We start from the raw sequence: 11,219 nt of genomic DNA on the forward strand, positions 1-11,219 counted from the left end.
AGGACAGGCAGAAAGACAGGGGCAACAATGAGAAAATGTTGTTTGAAAGTTAGACACTATTCACTGAAACGTGAAGGTGTGAAACAGCCAGAACAGAAGGAAGATTAGTGAAGAAAATGTGTCTCAGGTGAAAATAAGGTCAGGTGAATCTTCCAACTGAGTAACTTTAATAATAATAATAATAATAATAATAATAATAATAATAATAATAATAATAATAATAATAATAATAATAATAATGACGTTAGGTCTTTTATTTTGTAAGGTAGGTGTAGGCGTGTTAGGGGCTTTGTAAATAGTTTATAACGATACTCAGTACTGAAACCCAGACTGCCCTGCAGCTATATTTAGATAGAGTTACACCAGACAGTGGTAAATCTGTAAAAGTGTTTAAACTGACCTAGGATCACCGTGTAAACCGCACAACACAACCCTGAAACGATGGAGGATTTACTGTGTAATTATACATCTAATTTCACTGCAGGATAGTTCACAGTTGATTTTCTGCTAAATCCAGCCGCCTCTATTCAGGTTTATTTGGAGTACGTTGAAGGTGAACGCGGCACATAAACGAACAACTGATTACCTCGCTGTTTACACGGATTAAGTGAAATTCCTCATTCCTGCTGCTGCTTCTTTCATCTTTCACCAGATACAGAATTTATCCGTAAATACACACACAATTAAGGAATCACCCCTTCGCGTTATTTTCCGTCTTTTTTTACTCGTCTCTCCAACAGTTTTCCGAAAAACCCCGCCCCGTCTCAGGTGTGTGAGGATTGACTGGTGGTTCAGTGTTTGGGCTGAGTCTGGAGTCAGTCCGGGGGAAGATCTGGAGGTTTATATCGTAGATGAATCTTTGCTGTCTTTCCCATAAACCTGTGGGTCAGCGCCATCAGCAGCACACAGCGAAATAAACTGATAAAATAGCGAGGCAGCTCCCTTCTCTTCACAGCCTTAAAGTCAGTTAGAAATGGAAATCCGAACACATTTCATGTCCTTAACCGGAAGTGTTTCTGATTGAAACAGGACATGGGCGGGAATAATTATGGGCAAGGAATGATTGTATCAACTGAGATTTGAATGGCTATTGTTTTATGATTGTTTTTCAAAAACACATTCTTTTACATTTATATTAGACAAAGCAGGAGGTTAAAACGGTGCTAATGTTGATTAATATAACAATATATAACAAACATAATCATGATTTATAAACATTCATCACGATTCTTACAAGAACAAATCACTACACGTTGATAATGAATGAGCACATATGTGATGATGTTCCAGTTCAAAGAGCAGGTTTACTGCTCCACATGCTGAGGCCATTTTTAAAACACTGTTAACGCTTTGGCATTTGGCTTGGTGACTCATAGGTGGCTGCAGAGTGTCCCACTGGATTTGACATGCTTTTTTTATGGAGATTATACAAGGTTCATTAGCAAATGGCTGTTTAACTGATTGTGCAGATTAGAAAAGGATACCTGAGAATGTTGTTGAAGAACTATCACATTTGAATGTTGGGGGTATGTGAGTAGAGTGGGCCTACATTAACTTCAAAGTCTCCAATCCTGACTTCATATTGCCCACCTGACCTGCTCTTGGACTGAATATTCTAAAATACTGTTACAAAATTCCCATATAAAAATGAAAATGTAAATGGGTTATATAAATTACAATATATTTGCATATTGAAATATGTTTGTTTACTAAATAGTAAATATAGAACCGCAAAGACATTAAAATGGATGGTGGGTCACAGCCGTGTAAAGTTAATCTAATCTGAATAGCAGTCTGGCTGAAGAAGTGATGCCAAACTACAGTTTCTCTTTTCTATTCTTCTCTTTTAAACCCCCCCCTCTCTCTCTCTCTCTTTCTCTCTCTCTCTCTCTCTCTCTCTCTCTCTCTCTCTCTCTCTCTTTCTTTCTCTTTCGCTCTCTCTCTTCCACTCTTTCCATGTGCTCTCACTACTTTTCTACCTCCTTATCCTTTTTAATTAGAAACTCCATTCCACTGGTCTAATCCCCTCCAGACCAACAATGCAAAAAGCTAGGCTTTGAACAGCCGACCTGCACCCCCTTGACCCAAACCCACCACACACACACACACACACACACACACTATTACACCATTACAATCACAATCATGAAATCACTGGGAGATGCTCTCATGCACAATTATTACATAATTATAAAATAAGAATTGCCTCAATTATTATATAATTTTACAGGTTGCTATTTTAAACCTCCTGACGTTACTCAAAAGTATTATTATTATAATTATCATTAAATAGACATCAGATCTGTTTCACAGACTGAACAATTTCTGCAGAATTTTCAGCAAATATTAAAACTTAATAGAGACACAAGCTCGAGTGTTTGACTAATCGACCATGGCTTCTGTATTATTTTAATTACATTGTTGGCTAGAGAACACCAGCCTTTATTTAAAACCAAATATTTTTTTAGCAAACAGGCCTTAACATCTGGGGTGACAAAACACAAATTAATTCCTGTGTCATGACAGAATCTATTGTTTAAAATGAACAAATAGAATAACCACCCCATGCTTAAACTTACATAAATATATAAGCAACCGTTTATATTTGAAGAACATCACGGAACAGGTTTGTAACCCGTTCACTCAGTTATTAAGTCGCTGACTCACAATCACACTCACCCACGTTTAGGACATGCTCCACAAAGGGTGATTATCTGTGCTGTGTGCTGTTAATAGTTCTATACACAATAAAACCTTTGATCATCACGGCATGTACAGATATAACGCTTTACATTGCTGCAGTTTCCTCATTTGAATTTGAAATTCATTTTTAATAAAAATACTTACTGAAATTTCCTTTGGGAAGCTAACTTGAGAATTTCCACCAGGTTCCATCTGGCCTTAATTTGGGGCTTATTCAATGATTAAAAATAAAGCATTTGGCTGGGTTGTTTTTCATGAAAATGAAGAAATATAACCAGAGCAGCTGTACTGGGTACGCTTGTCTCAGTGGTCAGTTAAAGGCATGCAGCACATGGCGACCTCTGAACCCTGCAAGGTTGAGCTTGACCGGATGTTTGGAGACCCAAAATATAAACTGCAGCCAAAACCATTAACTGAAAACAAGAGGCTAATTACTTCATTAATACTCTACAACAGCAGCGGAGCTATAGACAGTTCGTCCCTCTTCTCTTTACCAGCCGTCTTAAATAATACTCAGTTCTCTGTCTCTTGTAGAGTAGCCTTTGTTTTGAACTAACTGTTTTTAGCCTCTTGTCCTTGTGGATATAGAGGCTTGTCCCTAATTAACTGCTGTGAAAAATGGAAACATGTGTTGTGTGACCTCACCTGAAGGTTTTGATTGTCTTTTTTTGGCTGTGTAAGTTAACAAAATGAGCAGACACCAGTCAGCAGCTCTCTCTTGCTCTCTGTCTCTGTGTTTCTGTCTCTGTCTCTCTCTCTTGCTCTCTCTCTCTCTCTCTCTCTCTCTCTCTCTCTCTCTCTGTCTCTCTTGCTCTCTCTCTCTGTGTTTCTGTCTCTGTCTATCTCTCTTGCTCTCTATCTCTCGCTCTCTCCCTCTCTCTCTGTGTGTCTCTGTCTGTCTCTCTTTCTCTCTGTCTCTGTGTTTCTGTCTGTCTCTCTCTCTTGCTCTTTGTCTCTGTGTTTCTCTCTCTCTCTATCTCTCTCTCTCTCTCTCTCTCTCTCTCTCTCTCTCTCTGTTTCTCAGTTTCTGTCTGTTTCTGTTTCTGTCTGTCTCTTTCTCTTGCTCTCTGTCTCTGTCTCTCTCACTCTCTGTCTCTCTCTCTCACTCTCTGTCTCTCTGTCTCTCTCTCTCTCTCTCTCTCTCTCTCTCTCTCTCTCTCACTCTCTGTCTCTCTCTCTCTCTCTCTCTCTCTCTCTCTCTCTCTGTCCAATAGCCCTTAATCTAATATTAAGCCCCGGTGTAGGTTTAATTGGAACTTTTTTTGTATTTAGGAGCACAGTGGAGACAGATAGAGCGAGGAAGCAGAAATTCAGCCAATCTGCAGTTGAGCAGCAGTAGAGTCAGTCCAGTCGGCCAGGCCCATGATACCCCCTCTTCCTCTGCTACCTTTAGGGGGGCAGTAATCTGTGAACCCTGAATCCTAAGCTTGGGTAAAGCCCTGTAATACTGGTAACTTGGTAAAGCAGTATTTCCCTCCATGAGAGGCAAAATCCTGTTGACTATTCAGTGGCTGAATCGTCCTAACAGTAATGCCATTAGACCAGTGCGCCACGGATCCCCTGCTAAAAACGCTGTTTAATTGCCAAGAGCCGCTCATTGTTTGGGCTGACGGGTAAACATTAGCTTGAGGGGGACTGGGATTGGGAACGGAGCGGGAAGTGTGTGGGAAAGATGGCCCCCATGGCTTCGGCCAGTGCGGAAGAAGAGAAGAGGGATTTAACGTTGGCCAGTGGAAAAACCCAAGCTTCCGAAATCAGCCATAGAGCTAGTAGCTTAACTAGAGTCTAAGAGGGAATATACACGGGCCAGCTTTCCTTTTTTTCATATGGGATTTGTCTAACAATGTGACTTAGGGAGGTCCTGTCTTTTCAGACCACATCTCTCTGGGGGAGAAGCAGCCTCTCAGCCTCAACACTTCACATTTATTAAAAGCTCCGTGTCCTTTGCTCAACAGTTTCAATGAAGCCTGGCTTTGGATGTTTTTAACCTTGCCCTCAATAGCTGTGGGCCAACTATTAAAGGCACCATGTTCTAAATAAAAAATGCGTACATCACACTTTCCCAACCTCTCTTGATCCCTTAGATTCAATCAGAGTGTTTCTGCTAATGTACAGATACCTGACTGGAGCAAAACCTGGCGTCTCTGCCTCATTTGGACATTCATTTCCATAGTCATAGCTGACCTTTTATCTTCAAAATAAATCATCAAGGCTAAACTGCTGAAGACTGAAATAATAATGATATTAAGCACAATGCTTTATGAGATATGACAACAATGAATGAAGTCTTTATTAATATTAAATACATTGCATAAACTGGAGAGCTAATGGTGCATTGAAACATTTAGAACGTTTACATCCTGTAATAAACTGTTCTTCTTAAAGTGATGGTCAGCTCAGATGGACAGGTGGCGCTTGACAATGTGAAGGTGGTAAAAAAAAAACCTTCCCCCCTTCTTCTAGCCATTATCATCCATTCCCACATGAATGCTGAATAGTTTGGATGAAGCCCCAGCTCACACCCCCATCTCCGTCCCCGTCCCCTCTCAGTGGACCTGTCCATGGCGATCCAAATTTGATGTGAAGAGTGTGGAGGGCATCGTCAGACGCCATTGTTGGAGGGAGCCTGCGATACGAGCAACGCTCCAAAGGCCTTAAATACTGATTGGCTTTGACAGGCCTTCGGGAGAGGCACGGCAAACCCTTTCTGTTTTCTCTTTCTTTCTTTTTCTCTCAGTTTCTTAGAAAAGAGGGCCTTTTATCAGTCTGATCCCTCTCTCTCCAGCCCACTCCGCCCTGCTGCTGCTGCTGAGTTTAAGCTGGGAAATTTAGCTGGAGCCAGGCTGATCATGGGGTTCTTCAATCCACCTTTCAGCTTCCCCCCTCGTTTTTCTCACTGGCTTTGTTTCAGGTTTCTCCACGTTTTCTGTTTAGGAGCACGGCCCTTGAAAAAATATTATTGATAATGACTGAACTTTGAGATATGTGATGAAAAATTGATGCTAACTGAGCAATTATTTTGCTGTTGACAACTCCTTTAAAAAAACAAAAAAAAGGGGGATGGGGGGTCTTTAAAGGATCTAATGCATAAGCAAAATTAAACCATGACAACAACCAAAACAAACAAATAAATTGACTATTATTATTATTATTATTATTATTATTATTATTATTATTATTATTATTATAGTGCATGATATCTAAAATAGAGTGCATTCTTTTTTATTTAATTTTTATGACGTAAAATGGACCAATTGTTTTTGTTTGTTTGTTTGTTTTGTGGCTATGTTAGTAGTATATAGTATATATATGTTAGTATATATACAGGACATCTGCTAAATGTGGTTCCTGTGAATATGAAAAACTGTGCAAGGTTTTCCACAGTGTAATAACTGTAAATGTAATAAGTGTTAATTAGTAAAGTAGGACTTTATAGTCAGCGATGCAGTGCGTATGAAAGCAACGATCTACGACAGATGGAATAATAATACATTTTATTTGTATTTCAAGAAAATCTCAGAGTGCTACAGGATAAACAGAAGCAATAAAACAATCCATTAAGAAACAAGTAAATAATAAAAACAAGATCAGTAGAAATGCAAAAAAAAAAAACAGTGTTTGAATGATTACATCAACTACAACTCACTAATATTCTCTAATCTGCTTCCAATGCCAACAAATGCTGAATCTATGTGGAGTCGTCTTGTCTTATAAGCTCATGTCTAAACTTTAGTAATCTCATTTGGACAAGCTGCTTCATGGCTAGAGCTTTATTGGAATGTGGTTAATTGATTAATCTCGCCTAGGGGCAATGTTTGCTGTTTCAGTTTTCTTTGGACAAGTTTTAGATCTTAGTTGTTCGTTGTACGTATGCCTTTGAATATGTTTGTATTTACATCTCACGCTGCAACAGAGAGGAAATGGTCTGAAATTCATGTTTGTTTTTGTTTGTTTGTTGTTTTTTTTTGTGATAGACCCCCCCTTAGTCCCAAAACCCAAACTCTGCACCTACCACCCCGGTGCAGCTTAAAGCTGAGACTGATGAAGGAATACAGTCTTTGTCACCCTGCCGTTTTCAGAGTTTAAGAACAAGAGGGGTTTAATCCTTATTGTTCATGAGGCAGGGCGGGGGGAGGGGGGGAGAGTGAGGGTCCGACGGCTGCAAAATGATCCAACTGGCCTCCCCTAATCCCCCTAACCCCCAACCTCCATCTTTAGCCCAATAGCCCCCCAATGGGCCACAAAACTAGCCCAGTGTCTGCTACAGAACCAGTAGACTCCATTCTAAGAAAAGACTGTCAGCAAGACAAAACACGGTTCTAAATGGGAATGATAGAAACAATGTGTGATATGCATAAAGACATGCATACACAGACCCTGCCCACCTGTCAGATACAGCACAGGGTTTTATAGGTAGCTCCTTTATTACACTTTTACCTAAAAGCCTAGCATGCATCAGTCAAAGCGGTAAATTGCTTTTGACAAAGAAAACAAAAATGAAAAGCATCCCAAATCAAAACGCACACTATGCCATGCCTTAATGAATCATCTTGTTCATGGAAATATGCTGTTCCTGACACGGCAAAGCATCCCTCATTGAAACCTGCCCTCAGCATTACAGCTTCATTCAGTTTGTGTATAAGGATGAAGGAGTGGATTAGACGCTGCTTAATCTACACATTTTGAAAGGTTCACTGCTGACTTTCACTGCTTATTGTCATTAAAACTATGAACAATCTGGGCCAGTACAATGTAAGGTTTGATCAGCTGTTGGTGGTTTAATGATGATTTGCTATAATATCACAAAATTGTTCTTTCTTTTCTTTTTTTGGGGGGGGGCACAATAACGTGTTTTGTAGTAAACCTTAAAGACTGTCCATATACATTTTGTACTTCAGCTAATTATTTCATTGTACACTAACATTCAAAAAGATATTAATTATCATATCTCCAAATGATACAATTTAATATTTTTACATTCATAATGAACCATCGAGATTAGCAGGATTATGAGGTATTACATGTTTGTTTACCAATCCCAGGCTCAGTTTTTAGCTTCTGCTACATATTAATGTACGTAACGTATAAGTCACATACACATATTACTTTTGTGATAAATCCTTATTTATCTAAAATAGTAACTTTGCCAGAGAAGTGAAAATATTCATAAAAAATGGAAGACCAAAGTATTGCATTTTTTTATTTTTTAACCCGTTTAGTTTTCTATAGTTTAAATTGTGTGTGTGTGTGTGTGTGTGTTTGTGAGAGAGAGAGAAAGAGAGAGAGAGAGAGAGAGAGAGAGAGAGAGAGAGAGGGGTCTTTTGGATTTCTGAGATCAGATTTCTATAAATTGAGTAAATTCCACTCTACTAAACACACAGGAACACTTTATAGCCCTACAATTACAGAGTGTAGTTCATCTGTTGTTCTGTATACTTTGTTTGGCCACTTTCACAGGACCCACAAAGGACCAGTGCAGAGCAGGTGTGATTTGGGTGATGAATGATTCTCAGCACTAGTGACACTAACATGGTGTGGTGTGTTAGTGTGTGTTGTTTTGGTACTAGTGGACCATACTAGATGCCCTGCAGTATGTAATTATAGGATAACAAAGTGCTCCTGTATGGTCAGTGGAGCTGAGAGAATGGACGGTGAGTGTAGATAAACGAGGGTTTCCGTAGCTGCAGATTGGTCAGTACACCCTGTCTTCAGCTGAAAGCACCTGCATTGGGCACGTGAGCGTCAGAACTAGACCTGGGAGCCATGAGAGAAGATGGCTTGGTGTGATGAATCAAAATTCCTTTTACATCATGTGGATGCCTGTGTGTTGCTCTGGTGGGGAAGAGACGGCACTGAGATGCACTGTGAGAAGAAGGCAAACCAGTGAAGGAAGCCAATCTTCTGCTGGGAAACCATGGGTCTGGGTTGTTAAAGAATCGTTTGAGGAACGTGGCAGGAGTTCTAGGTGTTGCCTAGAAATTCCACACATCTGAATCCAATCAATGATACCAGTGTCCAGGTGCCAGTTACTACAAAACATGTTCAGAATGCTTGTGGATTCCATGCCTCATTTGGGTCAGAGCTGTTGTGAAGACGTGAGGCAGACCAACATAGTATCAAGCAGGTGGATTTTTTGTTATGGCTGATCGGTGAATATGTCCCTGTTCCTGTCTCTCTCTCCGACAGCTCCATGGCCAGGCTCTCGAGGGCTTATCTAACACAGGCAGATGGTTGACTTGGACGTGTATGTGAACACCATGATCTGTGCCTATGATAAAGACGGCAGAGGAAGGTATTCTACTCCATTTTCCCCGTTCCCTCTTCCTCTTCTCTGGCCTCCTCCCCCAACTCATCTCTTCTCCTTGGACTCCTGTATCTCTTTTATCACTTGGCTCCTCTCTCAATCCATATCACAGCACCACTTCTACCCATTTTCTTAATGCTTTCACTTTCTGCCATTGCACTCCTTTAACAAGCCACTTCCAAGTCATTTCCTTCTTGCTTTCTGGGTTTTCCTATTGTTTTTGTGATTTCAGCCCTTGATCTCTTTCTTTTTATCACCTCTCCTCCATGGCTCCTTCACTTCTTTCTCTCGCCCCCTCCTCTCTCTCTTTCTCTCTCCATACACTGAGCCTGCTGCTGCCCGATTGTCTCTCATCCCCGCTGTGTTGGCGCCCGTCAAAAAGGCCCCAGGATGATCAGACAGTGAGGGGTCCCAAGTGTGCCAGGGCTGCTAGTGTTTGCTAGTATTTTTTTATCATCCCTGTTCTACTACATTATATATTCAAAAGTATCGGGGCAGTCAGGTGAACCCACTGATGTTCAGTTGCACTTCCAGTTTGTAAAAGCAACAATAATAAAAGGGATCAATAGGTGCAGTGACACCATAACTAATGTAAAACATCAGAAAGAGGAATATAAAGCACCTAGAACTGGGCTGTGGAGCAATGGAACCTAATGATGGAGCTCCATCCAATAACTTGTGGATGTGGTGTTTGAGATGCAGAACTAATTATCCTAAATCTGTACCTGACCTAATGTTGTTTTGGCATACAGTTATCAGTCCTCATAGCAATGTTGCTATGTCCAATGTAATGCCATTTTACCCGGTATTGATACCTTTGGCTTTATTTAATGGCTAGACGTTTCCCCAAGCATAGTGCTGTGAAGTGGAACTGTATTTTTGGGAGTGATGGAACTTCCATCCAATAAATTTGGAATTAGTGTGAGGGATGCTTGTATTCCAGAACTAATCATCCAAGGTTTCCTCGTTACATTAAGCCATATGAGCCTCTATGTAAGCCTTCTCATATGAGCCTTCCATATTTGCATAACTACAAAGATTCCATATTCCAAATCCAATTTCTGGATAAATTGGGACCTTGTGTAAAATTCAATAAAAACAAGAATCTGTGGTTTGTTGATAAACCTGAAATTTTATTTAATTGACAACAGAACAAAGAAAACATTTCCAAAGATTTCACTGACCACTGACTGTTATTTTGTAATAATCAAATATACAATTTGCTGCCTCCAACACAAGTCAGTAAAATTTGGGTAGAGGCAGGTTTACTGGTGTGTTACATCACCTAAACTTTTAATTACACTTTTTACTTGCTTCTAAACTGAGCATAAAAATTGCTGAAGTTTTACAAGTGAAATGTTTGCCTGCTCCTTCTTGATTCAAGACTTTACTTGCTAAACTGTCTGTCATTTTACTGTTGTTTGATTCTTTACATGATGAGTCACCATAGAAGAAGCATGCACACTGTGTCAAAAAAGCAACAATTTTGTATGAACAGAACGAGGCATGGTGTTGTCATACTGAAATAACCATAAACTTCCCCAGAAAGGAGATGTTATCTTGAAAACAACAAATTTTCCTCTAGAGTCCCCACATATCTTAGTTACATCTTCCCACATATGTATGTAACTCATCCTGTGGACACTGATTTTTGTTTTTCCTGAAAACAAGCTGAAATATGGAGCCATCTGAAAACAGCACTTGATTTCTCTTTCTTTCAGGTTATCATAATTTCTAAATGAATTGATGTATGACTTTCTCCTTGTGTAATAACTTGTTAGGTTGCATTTCTTTACAAAATAAACCTAAGCCCATGTGGATATATTTATAGCAGTAACATGACAGCTTCTCCTGTAGTGCTGTCTGAGGGCTCAACGGTCAGGTACATTAAGTAGTGGTTTCTGGCCTGGCCCTACACACACTCAGATATCTCTGCACTGCCTGAATCTTTGACAAACGTATGGTAGATGGTGAAAAACCTGAATAACTGGGGGTCTTCCACTGAGAAATGTTCTTTTTGAACTGTCTGATAAATGTCTCATCACATTTGACCCAAAGGGGTGAGCCATGACCCTTGACATATTTGCTTGCGAAGACAGGGCCCCCTTTATATCCAATTATTAGACTATCGTGTATAACCAGTTGACCTGCTTATTGTGGATTGTATTAAAATGGGCAATGAACGTCTTATTATTATTTTGCCAGTCTTGTA

The sequence above is a fragment of the Hoplias malabaricus genome, chromosome 7 (genome assembly GCF_029633855.1).
Source record: "Hoplias malabaricus isolate fHopMal1 chromosome 7, fHopMal1.hap1, whole genome shotgun sequence".
Lineage (NCBI taxonomy): Eukaryota > Metazoa > Chordata > Actinopteri > Characiformes > Erythrinidae > Hoplias > Hoplias malabaricus.